This window comes from Balaenoptera acutorostrata, chromosome 6, assembly GCF_949987535.1.
Source record: "Balaenoptera acutorostrata chromosome 6, mBalAcu1.1, whole genome shotgun sequence".
Classification (NCBI taxonomy): Eukaryota; Metazoa; Chordata; class Mammalia; order Artiodactyla; family Balaenopteridae; genus Balaenoptera; species Balaenoptera acutorostrata.
Window position 1 is genome coordinate 15,471,983 of NC_080069.1, and position 25,911 is coordinate 15,497,893.

Below are 25,911 nucleotides of genomic sequence, written 5' to 3' on the forward strand. Positions count from 1 at the left end.
TAATTTTTATGAAGTCCAATATAGGTATTTTTCAATTTGTTGCCTGTGCTTTTGGTGTCGTATCTTAGACGCCATTGCCAAACCCAACGTCATGAATATTTACCCCTGTGTTTTATTCTAAGAGTTTTAAAATTTTAGCTTTTATATTTAGGTCTTTGGTCCATTTTGAATTAATTTTTGTAAATGGTGGGAGGTAAGGGTCTAACTTCTTTCTTTTACATGTGGCTATGCAGTTACTCCAGCATTATTTTTTGAAAAGACTGTTCTTTCCCCATTGAATGGTCTTGGTACCCATGTCCAAATCAATTGATCATAGATATATGAGTTTATTACTGGACTCTCAATTCTATTCCATTGATCTATATGCCTGTCTTTGTGCCAGTATCACCCTGTCTTGATTACCATTGCTTTGTAGTACCTTTTGAAATCGGGAAGCGTGAGTCCTCCCACTTTGTTCTCCTTTCTCAGAATTGTCTTGGCTGTTCTGGGTCCCTTACAATTCCGTATGAATTTTAGAATCAGCTTGTCAATTTCCATGGCAAAGTCAGTTGGGATTCTGATAAGGATTGTGATGAATCTGTAGATCAATTTGTATTCTCATCTTAACAATATTAAGTCTTCCAATCCATGAACATGGAATTTGAAAAATTTATTTAAATCCTCTTTAATTTCTTTGAACAATGTTTTATCATTCACTGAGTATAAATTTTGCATGTCTTTTGTTAAGTTTATTCCTAAGTATTTTATTCTTTTTGATGCTATCGTGAATGGCATTATTTTCTTTTTTTTTTTTTTTTTTTTTTTAAGATTTTTAGACGTTTCCTGTAATGTCTGAAACATTTATATTAACATATTTCCATACATATTTCCATACAAATACAAATATAAGATTTTTAGAAATTTCATGTAATGTCTGAAACATTTATATTAACATATTTCCATACATATTTCCATACAAATACAAATATAAGATTTTTAGAAATTTCATGTAATGTCTGAAACATTTATATTAACATATTTCCATACATATTTCCATACAAATACAAATATAAGATTTTTAGAAATTTCATGTACTGTCTGAAACATTTATATTAACATATTTCCATACATATTTCCATACAAATACAAATATAAGATTTTTAGAAATTTCATGTAATGTCTGAAACATTTATATTAACATATTTCCATACAAATAACCCAATGAAAGTTTAGTATTAGTTGTTTTGTTTGTTTTTTTATACTGCAGGTTCTTATTAGGCATCAGTTTTATACACATCAGTGTATACATGTCAATCCCAATCGCCCAATTCAGCACATCACCATCCCCACCTCATCGCAGTTTTCCCCCCTTGCTGTCCATATGTCCATTCTCTACATCTGTGTCTCAACTTCTGCCCTGCAAACTGGCTCATCTGTACCATTTTTCTACGTTCCACATACATGCATTAACATACGATATTTGTTTTTCTCTTTCTGACTTACTTCACTCTATATGACAGTCTCTAGATCCATCCACTTCTCAACAAATGACTCAATTTCGTTCCTTTTTATGGCTGAATAATATTCCATCGTATATATGTACCACAACTTCTTTATCCATTCGTCTGTTGATGGGCATTTAGGTTGCTTCCATGACCTGGCTATTGTAAATAGTGCTGCAATGAACATTCGGGTGCACGTGTCTTTTTGAATTACGGTTTTCTCTGGGTATATGCCCAGTAGTGGGATTGCTGGGTCATATGGTAATTCTATTTTTAGTTTTTTAAGGAACCTCCATATTGTTCTCCATAGTGGCTGTATCAATTTACATTCCCACCAACAGTGCAAGAGGGTTCCCTTTTCTCCACACCCTCTCCAGCATTTGTTGTTTGTAGATTTTCTGATGATGCCCATTCTAACAGGAGTGAGGTGATACCTCATTGTAGTTTTGATTTGCATTTCTCTAATAATTAGTGATGTTGAGCATCTTTTCATGTGCTTCGTGGCCGTCTGTATGTCTTCTTTGGAGAAATGTCTATTTAGGTCTTCTGCCCATTTTTGGATTGGGGTGTTTGTTTCTTTGATATTGAGCTGAATGAGCTGTTTATATATTTTGGAGATTAATCCTTTGTCCGTTGATTCATTTGCAAATATTTTCTCCCATTCTGAGGGTTGTCTTTTCGTCTTGTTTATGGTTTCCTTTGCTGTGCAAAAGCTTTGAAGTTTCATTAGGTCCCACTTGTTTATTTTTGTTTTTATTTCCATTACTCTAGGAGGTGGATCGAAAAAGATCTTGCTGTGATTTATGTCAAAGAGTGTTCTTCCTATGTTTTCCTCTAAGAGTTTTATAGTGTCCAGTCTTATATTTAGGTCTCTAATCCATTTTGAGTTTATTTTTGTGTATGGTGTTAGGGAGTATTCTAATTTCATTCTTTTACATGTGGCTGTCCAGTTTTCCCAGCACCACTTATTGAAGAGACTGTCTTTTCTCCATTGTATATCTTTGCCTCCTTTGTCATAGATTAGTTGACCATAGGTGCGTGGGTTAATCTCTGGGCTTTCTATCTTGTTCCATTGATCTATGTTTCTGTTTTTGTGCCAGTACCATATTGTCTTGATTACTGTAGCTTTGTAGTATAGTCTGAAGTCAGGGAGTCTGATTCCTCCAGCTCCATTTTTTTGCCTCAAGACTGCTTTGGCTATTCGGGGTCTTTTGTGTCTCCATACAAATTTTAAGATGATTTGTTCTAGCTCCGTAAAAAATGCCATTGGTAATTTGATAGGGATTGCATTGAATCTGTAGATTGCTTTGGGTAGTATACTCATTTTCACAATGTTGATTCTTCCAATCCAAGAACATGGTATATCTCTCCATCTGTTGGTATCATCTTTAATTTCTTTCATCAGTGTCTTATAGTTTTCTGCATACAGGTCTTTTGTCTCCCTAGGTAGGTTTATTCCTAGGTATTTTATTCTTTTTGTTGCAGTGGTAAATGGGAGTGTTTCCATAATTTCTCTTTCAGATTTTTCATCATTAGTGTATAGGAATGCAAGAGATTTCTGTGCATTAATTTTGTAACCTGCAACTTTACCATATTCATTAATTAGCTCTAGCAGTTTTCTGGTGGCAGTTTTAGGATTCTCTATGTATAGTATCATGTCATCCGCAAACAGTGACAGTTTTACTTCTTCTTTTCCAATTTGTATTCCTTTTATTTCTTTTTCTTCTCTGATTGCCGTGGCTAGGGCTTCCAGAACTATGTTGAATAATAGTGGTGAGAGTGGACATCCTTGTCTCGTTCCTGATCTTAGAGGAAATGCTTTCAGTTTTTCACCATTGAGAATGATGTTTGCTGTGGGTTTGTCATATATGGCCTTTATTATGTTGAGGTAGGTTCCCTCTATGCCCACTTTCTGGAGAGTTTTTATCATAAATGGGTGTTGAATTTTGTCAAAAGCTTTTTCTGCATCTATTGAGATGATCATATGGTTTTTCTTCTTCAATTTGTTAATATGGTGTATCACATTGATTGATTTGCGTATATTGAAGAATCCTTGCATCCCTGGGATAAATCCCACTTGATCGTGGTGTATGATCCTTTTAATGTGTTGTTGGATTCTGTTTGCTAGTATTTTGTTGAGGATTTTTGCATCTATATTCATCAGTGATATTGGTCTGTAATTTTCTTTTTTTGTAGTGTCTTTGTCTGGTTTTGGTATCAGGGTGATGGTGGCCTCATAGAATGAGTTTGGGAGAGTTCCTTCCTCTGCAATTTTTTGGAAGAGTTTGAGAAGGATGGGTGTTAGCTCTTCTCTAAATGTTTGATAGAATTCACCTGTGAAGCCATCTGGTCCTGGACTTTTGTTTGTTGGAAGATTTTTAATCACAGTTTCAATTTCATTACTTGTGATTGGTCTGTTGATATTTTCTGTTTCTTCCTGATTCAGTCTTGGAAGGTTATACCTTTCTAAGAATTTGTCCATTTCTTCCAGGTTGTCCATTTTATTGGCATAAAGTTGCTTGTAGTAGTCTCTTAGGATGTTTTGTATTTCTGCGGTGTCTGTTGTAACTTCTCCTTTTTCATTTCTGATTTTATTGATTTGAGTCCTCTCCCTCTTTTTCTTGATGAGTCTGGCTAATGGCTTATCAATTTTGTTTATCTTCTCAAAGAACCAACTTTTAGTTTTATTGATCTTTGCTATTGTTTTCTTTGTTTCTATTTCATTTATTTCTGCTCTGATCTTTATGATTTCTTTCCTTCTGCTAACTTTGGGTTTTGTTTGTTCTTCTTTCTCTAGTTTCTTTAGGTGTAAAGTTAGATTGTTTACTTGAGATTTTTCTTGTTTCTTTAGGTAGGCTTGTATAGCTATAAACTTCCCTCTTAGAACCGCTTTTGCTGCATCCCATAGGTTTTGGGTCGTCGTGTTTTCATTGTCATTTGTCTCTAGGTATTTTTTTATTTCCTGTTTGATTTCTTCAGTGATCTCTTGGTTATTTAGTAACGTATTGTTTAGCCTCCATGTGTTTGTCTTTTTTACGTTTTTTTCCCTGTAATTCATTTCTAATCTCATAGCGTTGTGGTCAGAAAAGATGCTTGATATGATTTCAATTTTCTTAAATTTACTGAGGCTTGATTTGTGACCCAAGATGTGATCTATCCTGGAGAATGTTCCGTGTGCACTTGAGAAGAACGTGTAATCTGCCGTTTTTGGATGGAATGTCCTATATATATCAATTAAATCTATCTGGTCTATTGTGTCATTTAAAGCTTCTGTTTCCTTATTTATTTTCATTTTGGATGATCTGTCCATTGGTGTAAGTGAGGTGTTAAAGTCCCCCACTATTATTGTGTTACTGTCGATTTCCTCTTTTATAGCTGTTAGCAGTTGCCTTATGTATTGAGGTGCTCCTATGTTGGGTGCATATATATTTATAATTGTTATATCTTCTTCTTGGATTGATCCCTGGATCATTATGTAGTGTCCTTCCTTGTCTCTTGTAACATTCTTTATTTTAAAGTCTATTTTATCTGATATGAGTATAGCTACTCCAGCTTTCTTTTGATTTCCATTTGCATGGAATATCTTTTTCCATCCCCTCACTTTCAGTCTGTATGTGTCCCTAGGTCTGAAGTGGGTCTCTTGTAGACAGCATATATATGGGTCTTGTTTTTGTATCCATTCAGCCAGTCTATGTCTTTTGGTTGGGGCATTTAATCCATTCACGTTTAAGGTAATTATCGATATGTATGTTCCTATGACCATTTTCTTAATTGTTTTGGGTTTGTTTTTGTAGGTCCTTTTCTTCTCTTGTGTTTCCCACTTAGAGAAGTTCCTTTAGCATTTGTTGTAGAGCTGGTTTGGTGGTGCTGAATTCTCTTAGCTTTTGCTTGTCTGTAAAGCTTTTGATTTCTCCATCAAATCTAAATGAGATCCTTGCTGGGTAGAGTAATCTTGGTTGTAGGTTCTTCCCTTTCATCACTTTAAGTATTTCATGCCACTCCCTTCTGGCTTGCAGAGTTTCTGCTGAGAAATCAGCTGTTAACCTTATGGGGGTTCCCTTGTATGTTATTTGTCGTTTTTCCCTTGCTGCTTTCAATAATTTTTCTTTGTCTTTAATTTTTGCCACTTTGATTACTATGTGTCTCGGCGTGTTTCTCCTTGGGTTTATTCTGTATGGGACTCTCTGCGCTTCCTGGACTTGGGTGGCTATTTCCTTTCCCATGTTAGGGAAGTTTTCGATTATAATCTCTTCAAATATTTTCTCTGGTCCTTTCTCTCTCTCTTCTCCTTCTGGGACCCCTATAATGCGAATGTTGTTGCGTTTAATGTTGTCCCAGAGGTCTCTTAGGCTGTCTTCATTTCTTTTTATTCTTTTTTCTTTAGTCTGTTCCGCAGCAGTGAATTCCACCATTCTGTCTTCCAGGTCACTTATCCGTTCTTCTGCCTCAGTTATTCTGCTATTGATTCCTTCTAGTGTAGTTTTCATTTCAGTTATTGTATTGGTCATCTCTGTTTGTTTGTTCTTTAATTCTTCTAGGTCTTTGTTAATCATTTCTTGCATCTTCTCAATCTTTGCCTCCATTCTTATTCCGAGGTCCTGGATCATCTTCACTATCATTATTCTGAATTCTTTTTCTGGAAGGTTGCCTATCTCCACTTCATTTAGTTGTTTTTCTGGGGTTTTTTCTTGTTCCTTCATCTGGTACATAGCCCTCTGCCTTTTCATCTTCTCTGTCTTTCTGTAACTGTGGTTTTTGGCATTATTTTCTTAATTTAATTTTTGGATTGTTCTTTGAAGGTGTGTCCACACAGTTAATCTTTGTATATTGATCTGGTATCCTATAACCTTGCTGAATTCTTTTATCAGTTCTAATAGTCTTTTAATATATTCCTTAGGATTTTTTATATATACATATGAGTAGATGCTTAAACACAGGGTTGAAGCTAGTGGATGTCATGATAAGGAAAGTGGAGGCACCCTGTAATTGCCAGTGGGAGCCATGCCGTGTTTGGAGATGCAATAAAATACTAGACTCATTCTAGAAGGAGGTCCAGAAAAGGCTTGCGATCAGCACCAATGACATGGATCAGCTCCAAACGTAGCTGAGAAAGTCTGCCTCCTCAGTAAGAGCAAGAACTTAAGCTCTCTGTGTAAATGCCACTACTCTGTGGATGTCAGTATCTTTTTTAAAAAATTTATTTATTTTATTTATTTTTACTTTTGGCTGTGTTGGGTCTTCGTTGCTGCGCGCGGGCTTTCTCTAGTTGCAGCGAGCAGGGGCTACTCTTCATTGCGGTGCGCGGGCTTCTCATTGTGGTGGCTTCTCTTGTTGCGGAGCACGGGCTCTAGGCGCGCCGGCTCCAGTAGTTGTGGCACGTGGGCTCAGCAGTTGTGAATTGCGGGCTCTAGAGCGCAGGCTCAGTAGTTGTGGCGCACAGGCTTAGTTGCTCTGCGGCATGTGGGATCTTCCCGGACCAGGGCTCGAACCCGTGTCCCCTGCCTTGGCAGGCGGGTTCTTAACCACTGCGCCAGCAGGGAAGCCCCTGGATGTTAGTATCCTGACACAGTACCAGCTGGCACTGTGAGCTGAGCCTGGCCAGTGTTGGTGAGGTGGCAGTTGTTACCTGCTGCTATTACTCACTGGGCTTCTGGAAGGGCTTCCAATGCTTCTATGGACAGCTGAACCCCAGATCATAGGCTCTTAACAAACTTTAGAACAGCACTCCTGCCCCCTCCCCTGAGTCACCAGACATTTCTAGACAAGCCAAAGATGTGGCTGTGGCCTCTGTACCAGCTGCTCCTTCCTTCACTGGGCCCTATTCACTGGGGTCTATTTCTCATTGAAGGGGCTCAGGCCTGAAGAACTGGCTGTTGGTTCAGGTTGCATTGCTTGGATGGGAGCTTGGCCTGGAAGCTTCTGGAGATACAGAAGGTGTCTAAAGCCATGGTTGAGTCCTGCTGTGACTAGCGCTCCCTGAGGCATGAAGGAAGCTAAATCGGGAGGGCTTCGGGAGGATGTCTCTTAAGAACTGAGCTCCTTGGCCGTTTTGAGGATCCATCTCTTAGAACAGCTAGTTTGGGGAATTCCCTGGTGGCCCAGTGGTTAGGATTCTGTGCTTCCACTCTGCAGGTTCAATCCCTGGTTTGGGAACTAAGATCCCACAAGCCGCGCCACGTAGCCAAAAAAAAAAAAATTTAAAGAAAAGCTGGTTTGTACATTCCCTCCATCCCAGGAGTCCCCCCACTTCCCCACCCTCGTATGCTCCTCTTACCCCTAACTGTCTGAGCCCCTCTGTACCTCAGTGTCTGTGCCTGGACCAGCCCTCAACACTCCCCCCCTCCAGAGACTTGCATGCAGTGGCCCCATCCCCAAGTACAGTTCCTCCCCTGGAAACAAGACAATGCAGTGATTGGATTACTTGACAAATTTGCACACCATTCTGGCCCTGACTTCTGTTCTCCTCCCCTGCCTGCCTTTTATGAATTTTAATATCGCCTTCAAAGTGGCACAGAAATTCGGACCAATTTGGCTACCGACTGTTAGCTCTGAGAAACAGTGTGTCTGAGACTGTGTATGTGTTGGGGGTCAGGGAGGGGTGGGAGGATGGTTAAAACCTGTTACCCAAGTGCCGTGTTAAGAGTGGTCGATGGGTGGGAATTCCCTGGTGGGCCACTGGTTAGGACTCCGAGCTTCCATTGCAGGGGGCCTAGGGTTCGATCCCTGGTTGGGGATCCCACAAGCCTCCTGGTGTGGCCAAAAAAAAAAAAAAAGAGCGGTTGAAGAGTGGTTGATGGGTTAAGTGACACTCCTCCTGGAATTTTTCCAGGTTGTTGTGGATTTTATAACTATAATACTTACCACTCATTGAACACGGCTGAGCCAGTCACTGACTGTCCTGGGCACTTTATACATTTTATGGAACCCACTAAAACAGGGGTCCCCAACCCCTGGCCACCGACTGGTACCTGTTAGGAACCAGGCTGCACAGCAGGAGGTGAGCGGCAGGCGAGTGAGCGAAGCTTCATCTGTATTTACAGCCTCTCCCCATTGCTCGCATTACCACCTGAGCTCCACCTCCTGTCAGATCAGCAGTGGCATTAGATTCTCATAGGAGCGCGAACCCTACCGTGAACTGCGCATGCGAGGGATCTAGGTTGCACGCTCCTTATGAGAGTTTAATGCCTGATGATCTGAGGTGGGGCTGAGGTGGTGAGGCTAGTGCTGGGGAGTGGCTGCAAATACAGATCATCATTAGCAGAGAGGTTTCACTGCACAGAGACCATAATAAATCAATTGCGTGCAGACTTATATCAACACCCTATCAGTGAGTGGCAAGTGAAAACAAGCTCAGGGCTCCCACTGATTCTGCATTATGGTGAGTTGTACAATTATTTCATTATATATTACAATGTAATAATAATAGAAATAAAGTGCACAATAAATGTAATGGCGCTTGAATCATCCTGAAGTCATCTCCCACACCCCCGGTCCGTGGAGAAATTGTCTTCCATGAAACTGGTGCCTGGGGCCAAAAAGGTTGGGGACCGCTGCTCTAAAACCCTGAGACCCTTCTGTATTTGCAGAAGCCAGATTTGAACCTGGGACCACGCTCAGATGCCAGCACCATGTTCTTTCAATTACTATATGTTATCCTGTAGTCAAACCATAGCTCCATTTTTTTAGGGCTTGGGGGGGGGGTTGGCTAATTTGAACCCGATGGGCATCCCTGCCTCACTGTGCTTCCTCTGCCTTCAAGCAGTAGCACTGATTTTGGATTTCCCCTGCCCCTTCTTTATGGGCTAAAAGCTGTAGAGATAAGATGTGTCTCTTGGGGGCCCTGGGGACTTCCCTGGTGGTGTAGTGGTTAAGAATCCGCCTGCCAATGCAGGGGACAGGGGTTCGAACCCTGGTCCGGGAAGATCCCACATGCCGCGGAGCAACGAAGCCTGTGCACCACAACTACTGAGCCTGCGCTCTGGAGCCCACGAGTCACAACTACTGAGCCCGTATGCCACAACTACTGAAGTCTGCGTGCCTAGAGCCCGTGCTCCGCAACAAGAGAAGCCACTGCAATGAGAAGCCCGTGCACTGCTACAAAGAGTAGCCCCCACTCGCCGCAACTGGAGAAAGCCCGTGCACAGCAACGAAGACCCAATGCAACCAAAAATAAATAAATAAATAAATAAATAAAATTAAAAAAAAAAAAAAAGATGTGTCTCTTACAGACACTATGTATTTATTTGGCTTTTGCTTTCCCATTCAATCTGAGAGTCTCCAGTGGCACATTTTAAAGTGTTTGAAATTGTACCTTCATCCTCCCCAGGAAACAGCCTGGTCAGAATGAGATTCCACCCAGAGGCAACGATGGACCTTGGGGAACCCCAATTGGTCACAACAAATTATGCCTGACAAAGGTCTCTTTCTGGAGGCTGAAAAAAATTCAGTTTTGTATGCCTACCTCTGGCCATTTCACCGTGCCCTGAACATTCCCACTCTGTGGCCAGAAATAGACAGGACCAAGGTGGAATCTTTGGCCAGGGGCCAAATGGACCAGCCCTGGCCAAGTGTGGTGTCAGAGTCTGCATTCTTGTCTGAGGTGGTTCAGAAGGGCCCCCTTGTCTCCACCCGCTTCCCTCATTCTCTGAGCACCAAACCCATCCACCCAAGACAGCCTTCCTCCAAAAAGGAATGTGTTCCGTGTGCGGCCAGAAGCAGCGTCCAACCACAGCTGGGGTAGCCTCTCCCGTGTGCTCTGGGCCGTGAATGAGGACCATTCATCACTCCTGCTGGTTGAGCAGGAATCCCCTGGCAGGCGGCAGGGGGAGGGTCTGATGGAGGAGAGAGCCCCCATCCCTCCCCTGACCCCATAGCTGAATGCTGACATCTGGCAGAGACATCAAGGGGACCATTCTGTCTGGGTGAAAGAATCCAGCTGAGTGCTACGCTCCACGGTTCTATGACACTAAGCGAGTGGCTTTTGCATCCAGGGCCACTGCTCCTGGCTGGGGAGCCGCATGGTCGCTGATGTGATGCTTCTCATTTGGGTCAGCAGGCCAGTTACTGGGGGCTCCAGAGCACAAGATGTGGAGCAAGTGCTGGGCAGAAGGAATCATTTCCCTACCTACCAGGGCCCTCAGAAAGGGTGAGGCCAGTCACGCAAAGCTGGAGCCTGAGGGAGGCCCGTTTTAGGAGGTTCTGTGCTCCGGACAGTCACGTTGGTGGGTGGATGGGAGGAGTTAAGGAGATCAGCTTTTGGTCAGAGCAGTGCTTTTTGCTAAAGGCGCTAAATGCACAAATAGTGTACAATTTTTACAATGTGTCCCCCCCCACCATGCATGTCTTTGTTATTGACTAGGAAATAATTGGTCATATTGGCATTTTTTGACACTCAGGTGTCAGTGGTAAGAAGCCGAGGTCTGTCATATTCTTTAAGAATGCACTGGGGTAGTCCAAAGCCACTTGGCTTTTCAGAAAATATTGTTGCACCGGCAAGTTCTACAACACAGAATGCCTTTTCTCAGGTAGATGATGAAGTCATTCGAATGGGATTGCTTTGGGGGGAAGAGAAACATTTGAGTAGCCCCAAGGAAATCTTGAGACTCAGAGACTTTTTTGGAGTAGGCCTTTGATGTTCTTTCCCAAGCAGAATAATTCAGCTGTCAAAAGAGCAGCTTAAGAAAAGGGCCCTGGGGACTTCCCTGGTGGCGCAGTGGTTAGGAATCCGCCTGCCAATGCAGGGGACACGGGTTCGAGCCTTGGTCCGGGAAGATCCCACATGCTGCGGAGCAACTAAGCCCGTGTGCCACAACTACTGAGCCCGTATGCCACAACTACCAAAGCCCGCGTGCCTAGAGCCCGTGCTCCGCAACAAGAGAAGCCACCGCAATGGGAAGCCCGTGCACCGCAACGAAGAGTAGACCCCGCTCGCCACAACTAGAGAAAGCCCACACGCGTGCAGCAACGAAGACCCAACGCAGCCAAAAATAAATAAGTAAATTTATTAAAAAAGAAAAGAAGGCAAAATATTTAAAAAAAAAAAAAAAGAAAAGAAAAGGGCCCTGGAAATTCTAGTTATAGATTTTCTCCTTTTTCTTTTGGAGCCCTGTTGGATCAAAATTAAGTAAAGTATTTTCAAATATTCATCCATTATCAGTACAATGCCATGCCTAGAATCATAGAAATCAGTGTTTCTACAAACTTATGGTCACCAAGTGGGAGAGGGGATGGGGGAAGGATTGAGTGGGAGTTTGGGGTTAATAGATGCAAACTATTACATATAGAGTGGCTAAACAACAAAGTCCTATGGTATAGCACAGGGGACTATATTTAATATCTTGGGATAAACCATAATGGAAAATAATATAAAGAAGAATGTGTATGTGTGTGTATAACTGAGTCACTTTGCTATACAGCAGAAATTAACACAACATTGTAAGTCCACTATATTTCAATAAAATATAAAAATCAGTGTTTCTAGAATATACTGGAAAGTTTCAGGGGTGACATATGTTTCAGAGTTAAAGATGTCCTCCAACAAATGAGGTTTATCAGACAACTGAAGGAGCACTGTTCATGATGAACTGAGAAACTCGAGCAAGATCCAGGCTTAGAACTCTTTCTCTCCCTCTGACCACACCCTCAGCCCCAACTCCCAGCAAGACCAAGAAAATTGACATCAGCCCTGCTTAAAAGTCTTATTTGCAGGCATTGCAGACTCCCTGGAGCCCACCCTCCCATGGAACTTGGCACAATTTAGCACCTACATAGTTTACATAGCACATGTGAACACACTTTTTGATTTAGGTAACAACTTTTCTCCAATATTGTATATTCTTTGGAGCAAATGTCTATCTCTAGTTTTCAAGTCAGTTCTTGAAAGAGCTAGATCCAGGAAAAAGTACCTAAGCTCATCCTCGGGAGTTCCCAGTTCCCCAAATAACACTTGGGGAAATCTGAAGTACAAAATTAAATACAACCACTTACATTATACAGCTTAGCATCAACCAGAACTGTAGTTGGCACTTGAACAGCCTGACTCAAATCTAGCAGGCAGCACCTGTTGGAACCCAAATATTTTACCTGATTTTGGGGGGACCACCTACTATGGTTCAGAAACTTAAGAAACATGATCTTTGATTTTTGGAAGAGTCCTGAAATGAAGGTGTTTCTTGTTTTTTCCTTTAAAAAGTTGCTTTTAAGTACGTATCGTTTCCATTTTATAGATGAAATACTGAGACTTAGAAAATCTAAGTGTGCCTGAGGTCACAGAGCTAATAGGTGATAGAAGAGGGATCTGAACCCAGTTCTGTGTGACTCTGAACCACTGAGCCACGCTGCTTAGTGGCAATGGGAGGTGATGGCACGTGCAGCCCATTCTCTGTAGAGGATGAATGTGCAAGCTGCCTGAAGGGGACGCTGAATGTAGGGGGTGCTCGAGGCCCTTGGGGAAGGTGAGCTGATTCTGGCTGATGGTTTTCAGGAATGCCTGGGATTTAAGTCCTGGGGATGTGAAGGAATTCTTTCCCCATGTCTCCCAGACACCCCCTGGGTGCCACAGGGCTTCTTGTCGGCAAAGCTTACACTAGTATCAACTGTGTGAACTTGTATCCTTAAATGGATTGAATTGAACGTAAGAATGTCTTCAACTGCTTAGCCAAGAGCCCAGTGAGAAAATATCAGGAGAGATAATTTACCACTTTCTGATAAGCCACGGTCACAGCTGATTCCTTCTAGCACTCTTATTCTTGTTAGTCAAATACTGAGGTCCTTGGGCATCTTGCCTTGACCCCTGTAATCATGACCCACTCCTCAGCTAAACCATGTGAAGGATTAAGTCCATCTGCCGCAGTCCTTCCTGGACTTCACTGACATGCAGTTTTAACAGAAGACTCTGCAAGATTGGTCATCCTCTTGTGGAACTCTGCATGCCTGCAGAGGGTTGGTGAAACCTGGACTTCGTTTGGTATGTGTGAACCAGCTACAGAAATGTTCTGCTGACCCAGTTGGCTTGTGTTCAGGGTAGAGGATGTTCCCAGAGTTTCTGTGACGGATGGTGATGCAACCTCACTGGTGTAGACTCTTGGGCTGTTGGTGACCTTGGAGGTGTTCATAGGTGAAAGCTGAGACTAGATCTCCCCATCGTCTAAAAACTCTCCCAACTATGGTGTCAGTTAGATGTCTCCACCAGAATTTTTGATTTCTTTAGTGAAATCAAAATCTCTGACTGAGAACTGATAGAGCAGGTGTGAAGAGGGGAAATGTGACTTCCATCAATCCAAATGTCATCAAATGTCCCGAACAGTAGAGGGAGAATTTACCATATTTGTTTATGAATAGGCACCAAAAAAGGTAAGAGACATAGCACACTTCTGTTTGTTTGTTTTGTTTTGTTTTGTTTTAATTCAAATTAAAATTCAAGCTTTTCTTTTTAATCTTTTGGATCCTAGTACATTTCTTTTTTTTTTTAAATTAATTTATTTATTTATGGCTGTGCTGGGTCTTCGTTTCTGTGCGAGGGCTTTCTCTAGTTGCGGCAAGCGGGGGCCACTCTTCATCGTGGTGTGCAGGCCTCTCACTATCGTGGCCTCTCTTGTTGCGGAGCACAGGCTCCAGATGTGCAGGCTCAGCAATTGTGGCTCACGGGTCTAGTCGCTCCGCGGCATGTGGGATCTTCCCAGACCAGGGCTCGAACCCGTGTCCCCTGCATTGGCAGGCAGATTCTCAACCACTGCGCCACCAGGGAAGCCCGCTGGTACATTTCTTAATGAAACTCAAATCCTTTGACCCAAAGCAGTTTTCTCAAGGAAATTGGTCCTGGGCAACACTTGATATACCAGAGTGTGCTTGCTCAGTGACAGAGATAAGAACAATTAGTCAATAAAGGTAGCAGTTCTGGTATCTGGCTGCCTGGGTGCAAATCCCAGCTTGATTACTTTTTAGCTATAGCTTTTCTGTCCCTTGGGTTTCCCTCAGGGAAATACAGATGCTGATAGTACCTCTCTCAGAGGGTTGCCTGGAGCTGTTACCATCCAGTATGGCAGCCACGACCACAGGGGGCCACTGAGCACTTGAAATGTGTTAGTCCACATTGAGATGTGCTGTCGGTGTAAAGTACACCCCAGATTGCAAGGATTTCGTACAAGAATGCAAAATACCTCATTCATAATTTTAAATCGATTACATACTGAAATGATAATATTTGGGATATATTGGGTTAAACAAAATATATCTTTAGCCTTAGTTTCTCCCATTTCATTTTACTTTTTTAATGGGGCTATCAGAAAAGTTTAAATTACATATGTGGCTTGAATTATGTTTCTTTTGGGAAACGCTAGTCTAGACTAGAGGATTAAATGAGTTCATACCTGTAAAGCACTTTTCACACAGTCATTGATACAGAATGAGTAATCAATAAAATATAGGATTTTTAAAAAATCTAACTTTCTCATGAACAGAATCCCACCTTCATTGCCAGCTCATGTGGTATCCAGGCTGTGGCATAAAAGCAGAGGTCATCCTTTTAGAATGGGGGAGGGGAGGGGAATTGAATACATAAATTAGGTATAGAATAAGAAAGTCTATACGTCCTAGGTGGGGGGAATTACGTGGAAGGGCTCACCACAGTTCTCGCATCATAAAACTACCAGACCCCCAAAAGTAAAGCACATTTGCCTCCCAGCACCTTCTAAGATACTGTTCCCGCTGAAAGATGGAGCCTCTTAAGCCACAAGCCTTCCCTCTGCCCTCCTGCGGCCGGTGTCTGTTTGGAAATGGCCTCAGAGGGGCAGTGGAGTATGCCGGGGCTGTCTGTGCACCTGCAGCAGGAGGAGATGACCAGCCCCTGTAGCCTCCTGAGCACAGCTGCAGGCATTGTCGGAGGGGAGCCGAGAGGGCAGAAGTCGCTGGATCGGGCTTCTCAGAGGAAGTGGGACTTGAGGAATCCCTGTTCCCTGTGGGTCTGCCCTGTGGACCCGGCAGACACTGCAGGGCCCCCATTCTCCCCCGTGAGTAGCAGCAGTGCTCACTGCCTTGGGCCTTGATGGGCCCTTAGGCAGTGTCCAGCCCGGGTTTAGGGGCTCATCCTTTCGGGCAGACACTGGCGTGTGTCGCGAGGTGGCGAATCTCCCAGGAAATCAGCTGTGTTGGGCTGGGATCATGCCTCACTCTGCCTCTACTAGGTCCAGCCTTATAACCCATGACTCTTGTCTAGACACAAGCGTTGATTCTGTGTTGGGGTGCGATTTTATGATCCCAGGGGATCTTCACTTCCCATAAAGTACCCCAGTGTCTGCCTACCCCCTTTACAACACAGAGTGCATTTCAGAGGCACCCAGGTCAGCAGAGTTGAAGGGCATGTGGAAGGTCCACCTACTCACCAAAACCCTATTGCCCTTACTTCCAGCATTGCACAATATGTAAAATTCAACTATTAAAATTCATATCTAGGAATTTCCCTGCTAAAACAAAGAAGTTCCCTCTTCATAGAAAAGTCACAAATTTACTCCTTCATGTGTTAAATTTCTTAATACAATAAATTAATAAGGAATGGATTTATCAGCTCGCTTTCTTATGCAATTAGGTCAGAAAGAAAAGGCAGTTTTGATAAGGTGTGATGATTTGAATAGGAATTTATATTTATTCATTCAATTAATATTTGCTGAGTACCTACTGAGAACAAGGCTCAGGGGTTCAGAAGTGGCAGGAAGGAAAGAAGAAAACGAATGTGAGTGAAGCCATGCTGTGTGCTAGGGATTTCCATGTTATCTCATTTAATCATCACATATACATCTGCAAGGAAGCTTATTTCCATGATCAGAAGAGGAAATCCAGGCTCCAAAAGTACCCCCAAATCTGTAGAGCTTGGAAGTGGTGAAGTCAGGATTCAGACCCTTATGTTCTGATTCCAAGATACCCAACATCGTCTCTCCAGGGAACCAATGGTGCCAATAGGTACCCGGAGGAAGGGTTGCTGAGAGGCAAGAAGACCCATACAATGGAAGATGAGGAAGCCAAGGGCCTCCTCCATCCATCCACTTCACTTTTAATAGCCCTTTGACCTGTGATCAAGCAGTAGAGCTTATTTTAAAACCATCCTGAGGATGGGTGTACTTTGAGCTATCCTACCTTGTTATTGTCCAACCGGTTTTTAATAAGCGCCCAACATGTGCCAGGCACCGTGCTAGGCCCGGGGCCCAGCCGAGACCCCCATCACCGACAGCACTGGCTCCGCGTGAGCGATGTGAGCAGAGAGGGGACATCCGCTCCCACGGAGCCTGGCCTGCTTCAAGGGGAGGCCGCGGGGCCCCAGGCGCCGGCTCCAGCGCCGCTGCAGCGGGGCCGGGAAGCCTAGGCGGCCGAGTCAGCGCACGGTCCCCGCTCAGGGACCCTGGTCACCCGAAACGCCCTCGCGGGCTCACGTGTGCCGCCCACCCCACCCCGGGCCGCGTGCGGCCGCCACCTGGGCTTGAGGACACCCGGGTTCCGCGGCCGCCGGCGCTGGGAAGGGCGGGGAGCGGGGCCGCAGAGCGCGGCGGCGGCCGGATCTCGAAGGGACTGCCAGCCCGGAGTCACTTGCCTGCTCCCGGGAGGGGCGCCGGTCCCCGTCCCCGCAACTGGGGACGCCCGGTGGGGCTCGGTTCTAAACCGGATCATCAGGCTGCCAACAGTCTTGTCATGGGACGCGCTGCAGCGGGGGCCACAAGCAGGGGGACCACCCTGGACGGATTCCCCTCCAGGCCACCCTCGCCCCCAGCAGCTAGAGTCTCCTGCGGAGAAAGGGCTGAACTCGAGTTCAAGTGCAGAACGGAAACCGGCGCCTGGGAGGAGCGGGCGAGGCCTCTGGTCTGCAGGGGGTGGCAGCCCGCCTCGGGTCAGGGGGTCGGCGGTGGGTGGAGCCGCAGGGCATTTTGCTCTCCATCCTCCGCAGCTCTGCTTTGGACGTTGGCAATTTTTCCCTCCTGAGGGTTGGATGGATGCCAATGTGGAAAATGCTATTTCTACGTAGCAAAATCCTTCCGCCCACCAATCAGTTCTTGACTGTATAAATTTTTGGCTTTATAACATTATCAATTTGCAGTCGGTTGAGATTTTTCCTTTTTCTTTAGCACCTGCTTTTCTATTTCAAAACTGCCCAAACACACTGTTGTACTTGAAAATTGGAATAGCTTGAGGAATGCCATGGGGGTTGATATTCTTCCAGGGACATGAAATGACTCTTTTTTCTGGACCATGACTTTGGCACAGCTGATCCTGATATGGGAGGGAGAGCTACCACATTTTTCTTCGTGTATGCTTCTAGCAGCTGTTTGGGAGGATCTTGACCCAATAGTGTTCCCCACGCTATTTCTTGTGAAATGGTCTTGGCTGTGTAGCAGCTTTTGACTCCCTAAATCCCCCTAGGCTGCTGCCCTCATTCTGTCCTTGTTTAGAACATTGAGAGGTTTCCTAGGGCACATGCTGGGTGAGAGCAGTGTGAAAAGTCAGGAAAAAAAAAATTTAGCTGCTTTTAGAACAAGGCTGGGCATCAGCACCTGTCCAGCTATACCTATGTGATGTTTCAAGAACTCAGCTTCTTTTTCCATCAGCAATAAGGAGCTAAAAGATTAACTCAGATCTTCTGATGGCCTGAATCTTTGGGTCAAAGGGAACGATCTCCAAATCTGAGACTACGTGTTAGTTTTGGATGGATTTGTTGGCCTGAGATGATAGTCTGCCACCTGTGAGGGGACCCTGTTTTTACAATGCATGGCCAAGCTCTCTGCAAATGGAAATGCCTGCACTGGGTGTTGGGGATGTTTGCTACCTCCTGCTATCTTTGTGGTTTTGGTCTTCCCATTATGGTAGGACCCCTGGCCAGCATTATGTCTTGTCATGTCAGCCCCAATGGCTACCTTGTCATGCTCTGAGGTACTACTGCCTCTGCAGCACAAGTTTTATTTCCTTCAATAAAAGGAGATGAAAATTTAAAAAAAAACAAAACATGTAGAGATAATTTCCAAAAAAAAGAAATACAGGTGGCCAATAGAGCCTGAAGAAAAAAAAGGTCAACCTCACTAGTAGCAAAAGGAACGTTGGTTAAAACAGAATACCTCTTTTCCCCCCTGCTTATCAGATGGAGAAAGGTCTGAAAGCATGGTCATAGCTAGAATTTTGAGGTTGTGGGGAAATCTACGTACTTCAGGCTGACCTGTACCCTAGCACAGTCCTTCTGGAGGCAGTTAATATAGTTTTGCAGAAGCGTTCGCTTTTTACCAGCCCTTTGACCCAGCAATTTTGCCTTTAGGAATTTATCCCAAGACTGTGGAAAATTTTAGCTACAAGGATATTCATTTCAACTATGTGAATAGCAGTAAAAAATTTACTGGTAAGATTATTCAATCTTATGGTGCATCCATAAGATTGAATACTATGTAATAAAAATCTTGTAAAAGTCAATGAGGCATGATGTTTGCAATACACTGGTAAATGTGAAAAGCAGTTTACAAAGCAGTATGTAGAAAATTATTCTAAGTTTTAAGAGGAAATATGTATGTACAGAAAAAAGGCTGGAAGGCGTGTGCACCAGAGTGTTGACAATCATTCTCTCCAGTAGGGGTATTGCACATTCTTTTCTACTTTTCACTTGTTTGTGTTCTCCAGATTTGTATCACCAGGTTGTATAACTTTTGCAATAAGAAAGAAAAAACCATAAAAGTTATTTTTAAAAGGAAAAGAGAAGCATCTGGGTCTAATATTTTACAATTCCCCAGGGTAGAGAGCAGTAGAAGCCCCACAAAGGAAGCAAAAATTCAGGAGCACTTTTGTAGGAAAGATTTAAGAGTTGAACACTAGCCATTCCCACAGATTGGAGAGTCCAAGAAGATGGGTGGAGCAGTTTATAGATATGCAAATCCAGAGATTACGATTTCTTCTTAAAAAATTACAGAACCACATACTTTTTCCATTTCTTTTTGAGATGTGAATAGACAATCTGCAGGCCTCTGTAAGCTCTCGCGTGAGGGGGAGCTTGGGAGATGGTAAGAAAATGCTGGACTGGGGCTGTTAGAGCACAGAGGTGAAGGTGAAGGACACAGGTCAGCCTGCTGCCCTCGTTCAGAGCCTGCCTTGCCACTTAACCAACAGTGCAACCTGAGGCAACTAGCTGAAACTCTCTGTGCCTTGATAATAATGGTGTTTGCCCCATTAAGTGAATGAATACAGCAGAATGTTGAGAATCATGTGTTTAAACATTAAATCATGTGTACATTTAAAAATGTACCCAAGATTTGTTTTAATCAGGTGTGGAAAGACACAGACACAGAAATGACTGTCATGGAGGAAGCAGATTATAGTCACAGATCCCTAGAAACAAGGAGGCCTGGCACACCATGCAGGGCCACATGAAGAAGCACCAGGGTTGGTCAGAGGCAGGAGTGAGGGGAAAGTGTGGGCAAGAGCATCTACTATGACTGTCACAGTAAGCAGGCTAATCAGGTTAAGGATTGGTTAGTTGAATAATTTCACCCCTCTCTGGGGCATAGGGACCATCTCTACTTATCTGGTACCTGGTCTTAGAGTGATTAGGGCCGGGGGTTAGTGGCCCAGAGTGTGAGATCTTGAGAATGGAAGTAGTTGGGAATGTATAGCTCTGGACTGATTGGTTTGCACATGCAGAGTACACTTGTGGGTGAGTCCTTTATCATCTCTAAGAATTAACCAGAAGGTGGGTAGCATAGTTTCTGAGTAGTCTTTCTCCAGAGTCAGCATAGACCCCAGATATCAAAACAGCAGAAATACAGAAAATAAAAAGGCATGATTCATACACAGTGCCTGCACAGAGGAGGCACTTTATAATGTTAGCTTCATATTGGTTGTAGCTCTGTCACTCTGCGGGACCTTTGGCAAGTCATGGACTTTCTGTCTTAAATTTCTGCCAGATGAGGATATAGACACTGGCTACAAGAGGAAAAACTTTCCTGAGTTCAAAGTCAGGCCACCTGGCTCAGGTGGTTCAATCCATGAATATTCACTGATTTCCCGTAGGCAAACCACAGCTAGAACATGAATGCCCTGTCAGTTCCTATTAGAACAACAGCAAGAGCATGTCTGCTTTACCCACATGAGGCCTAATGTGTAGCAGCAGCTCAGTGAATGTTTGTTGAATGAGTAAATCAATTTGATTCTGTGACCTCAATGGAAATTAATAGAAATAGACTTTTTTTCCTTTTACATCATTTCCAAATATTGGGGGATTTTCTGGTTATTCTTTTATGATTGGTGTATAGCTTAGTTCTACTGTAGTCAGGGAACACATTGTGTGTGATTTCATTAGATGTGGTGAGACTTGCTTTATGACCCAGCTTAGGGTCCATTTGGGTAAATCTTGCATGTGGACTTGACGCAAGTCTGTCTTCTGAGTCCAGTTGATAGAAACTTGTCAATTAGGTCGTATTTGTTTATCATATTGTTCACTTCTTTAGTACAAGGATTTTTTGTCTGCTTCTCCTGATGAACAGTGTGTAATATCTCCCACTCTGATTACAGATTTGTCGTTTTTTTCCTATTAGTTCTGTCAATATTTATTTCATACATGTGGAGTCTGTATATACAAACTGAGAAGAGTTAGTTAATATCTTCCTGATGGACTGACTCTTTCATCATCATAAGTTTTTGTCTTCAGTAACATTTTTTGTCTTAAAGTTGACTTTATCTTACTTTGTACCAACTTTTTTTGGATGAATGTGTGTGTGGTAAATCTTTTTCCATCCTTTTACTTTAAACCTCTTGGTCTTCCATAGGAAATAGAAAATATTGTTTTGTTAAATCCATTATGACAATCTTTGTCTTTTCATTGCAGTATTTTTTTTCATCTAATGAAATTACTGATATATTTGGTTTTAAATCCACCATCTTACTATTTTTTCTGTTTGTGACAGCTCTTCTATGTTACTTTTTCTCTGCTTTATTGCTCTAATTTTGGATTAATCAGGGTTTTTAAAAAAAATACTTCCATCATTTCTCCCCTTTATTGCCATGTTTATTCTACTTTTTTTCTCTTCTTATGCTGATTACATAACAACTACAGTATGCCTCTAGCTAAGACTATTACGATTTGCTGAAGTCTAATAGAAAAGAGTACTTTCATCACTTCCCAGATAGTGCAAAAACCTTGGAACACTTCCATTTAATCCCCTTCTACCTTTTGTGCTGTTTTCACCATGGTATTTTTATTTATTTATTTATTTACGGCTGTGTTGGGTCTTCATTTCCATGCGAGGGCTTTCTCTAGTTGTGGCGAGCGGGGGCCACTCTTCATCGCGGTGCGCGGGCCTCTCACTATCGCGGCCTCTCTTGTTGCGGAGCACAGGCTGCAGAGGCGTAGGCTCAGTAGTTGTGGCTCACAGGCCTAGTTGCTCCGCGGCATGTGGGATCTTCCCAGACCAGGGCTCAAACCCGTGTCCCCTGCATTGGCAGGCAGATTCTCAACCACTGCGCCACCAGGGAAGCCCTCACCATGGTATTTTAATGACACATATATTTTAAACCCCATAAGACATTATTATTTTACACAGTTGATCTTCATTCAGATTTACCTGCATAGCTCCCTCTTCCATTTCCTTCATTCCACATCTAGGATGATTTGTCCTGTGGTCTGAAGAACTCCCTTTAGTATTTTCATCTTGGAGAACTCTGATGACAAAGTCTATCCACTTTTTTTTTTAAAATACATTTATGTATTTATTTATTTATTTTTGGCTGCGTTGGGTCTTCGTTGCTGCGCATGAGCTTTCCCTAGTTGTGGCGAGCAGGGGCTACTCTTCGTTGCGGTGTGCGGGCTTCTCATTGCGGTGGTTTCTCTTGTTGTGGAGCACGGGCTCTAGGCGCGTGGGCTCAGTAGTTGTGGCACGTGGGCTCAGCAGTTGTGACTTGCGGGCTCTAGAGCACAGGCTCAGTAGTTGTGGTGCACGGGCTTAGTTGCTCCGCGGCATGTGGGATCTTCCCTGACCGGGGCTCAAACCTCTGTCCCCTGCATTGGCAAGCAGATTCTTAACCACTGCACCACCAGGGAAGTCCTCTCTCCACTTTTGTGAAAACCTTTATTCTCTCCAGGGGGTACAGAATTCTAGGCTGACTTCTTTTTTCAACCCTTTGAAACTGTCATGTGATTATCTTCTTTGTTTCCTTGTTTTTTGTTGAGAGGCCAACTGTTGGCCTTATTGCTGCTCCTTTGAAGGTAATGCTCCTTTTATACTCTGGCTGCTTGTAAGCTTTCCTCTTTGTCTTGGATTTTCCATGGTCTGATTTTGATGTGCCCTGGTATGGTTTTTTTTGTAAACTGTACTTCTTGGGCTTGATATCTTTCATCAGTTTCATATAATTCTTGGCCATTATCTTTTCAAATATTTCTTCCAGACATTCCCTCTCTCCTCTTTTGGAATTTCAATTATACAGATGTTAGATCTTTCTAACACGTAGAACGTAACTCTGTCCTAACTTCTAGAGTTTAGCCCTTCAGGGACCCCTATCTGAAAGCCTGGGGCTATTTAACAGGACCCTTCCTCCTTCGCAGGCTCTGAACTCCAATTTTTGTGTCCTCAATCCTGGGAGGATGCCTGAAGTTTTGCTTAGCTTCCCAGCCTGTTGGCAACTGCCTTGGAATTGGCAAGTGGCTTAAGGGGAAAAGGGGACACAAGTGTCAGGCTCACCTCGCTGTACTTCCCATCTCTCTGGATTCTTGAGTCCTTTCTGCCTCGATAGCTCTCCAGTGTCTTCAAATACATGCTTTTAGTGTTTTACCTACCTTTTCCAGTTGTCTTTGGTGGGAAGGTTTATCTGTTACAAGCTAGCCTGCCGTAGCCAAAAACACATGGTACTGTGTGGAAATGACAAGAGATGGCTTCTGCCCGTGGGACTGAGGGTCCATTAAAGCCTGATATGACACTGGTATAAAGCACAAGCAGGATGCTATTTTAAAGAGAATCAGAGAAGACATTGATTCTGATGAGGAGCATCTGGGAAGCTTTCCTTGAAGAACAGGAAGGATTGTGACATACACTTTTTGGAGGGAAGGGGAGGCGTGGGGATGGAGCACATTGATCGAGGTGGGAAAACTTAAGCCAGTCTAGGCTGATACGGTTGGATGGGTGACACGTGAAGGGCTGGAGTGAGGGCAAGGAGAGAAGTGTTGGAACTGAAGCCAGGAACATAGGTATGTTCCACCTTATAAAGGCATCTGTGTCCCAGGTGGAATTTGGACATTTTTAATATGTGATAGTGGATCATTGATGTTTTGGTAGCTTGGGGTTGACTACTTCTGGCTTTGCCTGCACGAACTGTGCAACCCCAGTGAAGTCTAGCAGAAAAGTCCTCTCTCTCTGCTTCTTGATTTTCTCCCTCGTAGAGTAAGAATCCTCATCCCTGGCTACTCCACCCATGTCTCAAGGTTCTAGTGAGGCATAGATGAGCTCGTGGACACCAATATGCTGGGACAGGAATGAAACGTGGCCAGGGCAGAGGAGGCGATGAGGGGTCCCTTCAGAGCCACGTACTAGCCTGTCAGGCTGTGGTCTGAAGAGGGCCGTTGCAGGAACCCCACAACTTTCTGGCCTTGTTTGTGAGTCACAGGATGAGGATGGCTGGCTCTCCAGTGAACCAGAGGGCCTTCCGAAGTCCTCGGTCCTGACTGCCCCCCAAAGCTGTGGCATCTCTGCCCCAGAACCCAGGATGGGACCAGGCACTGCCTGGCCATCCCGACAGATGTGGAACTGCCTCTGTGCAAGTTAGATCATCCCTCCCAGGTGTTCTGGGCACTTACCTGGTCCTTCCTTGTTGGTGTTGTGCCATGAACCGAGGCATGCAATTGGCCTAACCCTCTGTACCTGGTTAATAGAGAATGTATGATGCGCTGCTGTAGCTTCCACCTGCTGGTCCTGGTTTCCTATGGGGACCCCATCTTCCAAGTCTACTTCCTCTTCCATGAAACACACCTGCAGTCCTTTAAGACAGTCTTCCTAGCTCTCTGAATTATGGAAGGATCGAGGTACATGAACTAAGTCTTTATTTCCCGCTCTAGGACCTCATCCTGGAATTCTTAGAGGTAGGCTCCACCTGGCTTCGGTGACCACAATCTTGAAAATAGAAAAAATTTAAAATTTTTATTTAGCAAATGCTCCTGTAGGGCTTATGATGTACCATTCATTTAATCCTCATAAAAATTATGTGAGCTAGATATAATTATGATACCCATTTTATAGCTACGAAACATCAAACAGCAGAGAGAAGTTAAGTATTTTGCCCAAGGTCACACAGCTAGTCAGTATCAGAATGAGAATGCAAACCCAGACTGTCTGGCTCCAGAGCCTGTGATCCCCTCCCCCTCACTCTGCTGTCCTGCTCTCCCTTGCCTGATACGGGCCACTCAGCCCCTCTCCTGTTTGGTACAAAGAGCTTTATGCCTCCCCTCTGTGCACAGAGCGGGCGGGACTCAGCCCCCAGCAGCCCTCAGGGAGGTAAACTATGTAAAGGGATGGAATTGTCGCCTGGGCATCCTTGGCTTCCCCAGGTGCTAGAGCAGTGCCTCAGGACTGCTCTCTGGGGCTACTCCACAGTTCAGCTAAGGACAGGCCCTGCGTAAGAGCTGTTTAAGGGGCTTTACCTCTGACCTCCTCGTTCAGTGGTCTCAGCCGTCTTGAGGTCCAGAGTATAAAACATAATGAGATCTGGGGTGTGGGTGGGCAGCATGTCGGGGTGTCTGGAGGCCTGGAGCCTGAAAGCAGAGCTATAGGAAGGTTCAGGTATGTGCGCAGCCCGTGAGCAAGTAAAGGTGGAGACTGAAAGCCTCGTAGTGTTATTCTCAGCACCCAGAAGATGCCGTTTCCATCCAGGTCAACTAACGTCCAGAGGGAGGAAGGCCACCTTACCTGGGAGTACCCGAGCCCTCCTCAACATACACTGTCACATCTGCATTTCTCCAGCCACTTGGTACCTGGAACCAAATCACCTTTTCATTCCATAAACATGTCTTCCAACCTATCATGCTTACTCTGGAGGAGCCAAAGAAGGATGAGAAACAAGTCCTGCCCCTAAGCAGTTTGTAACCTCTTTGGGGATATGAAGGTGTCTGGGAGGGGTGAGGAGAAGGTCTAGATAATAAGCCCGCCTTGGAAGGAAGTCCCTGGGGGCTGCTTCAGTAGCCCACCAGAGGGCAATCTCTAGGTCCATCCATGTTGCTGCAAATGGCATTATTCCGTTATTTTTTAGGGCTGAGTAATACTCCATTGTATATATTTACCACATCTTCTTTATCCATTAATGTACATAGTCTTTTTAAAAACACCCTACTCGGGGCTTCCCTGGTGGCGCAGCGGTTGAGAGTCTGCCTGCCAATGCAGGGGACACGGGTTCGAGCCCTGGTCTGGGAGGATCCCACGTGCCGCGGAGCGACTGGGCC

At 44.1% G+C, this 25,911-nt stretch overlaps 1 protein-coding gene across 1 annotated transcript in view; it reads left to right on the forward strand.

The window, feature by feature from the left end:
* LOXL2 (lysyl oxidase like 2) overlaps positions 1-25,911 on the forward strand; it is a 110,670-nt gene that overhangs the window by 8,623 nt on the left and 76,136 nt on the right. The gene's annotated exons all lie outside the window — the stretch shown is intronic.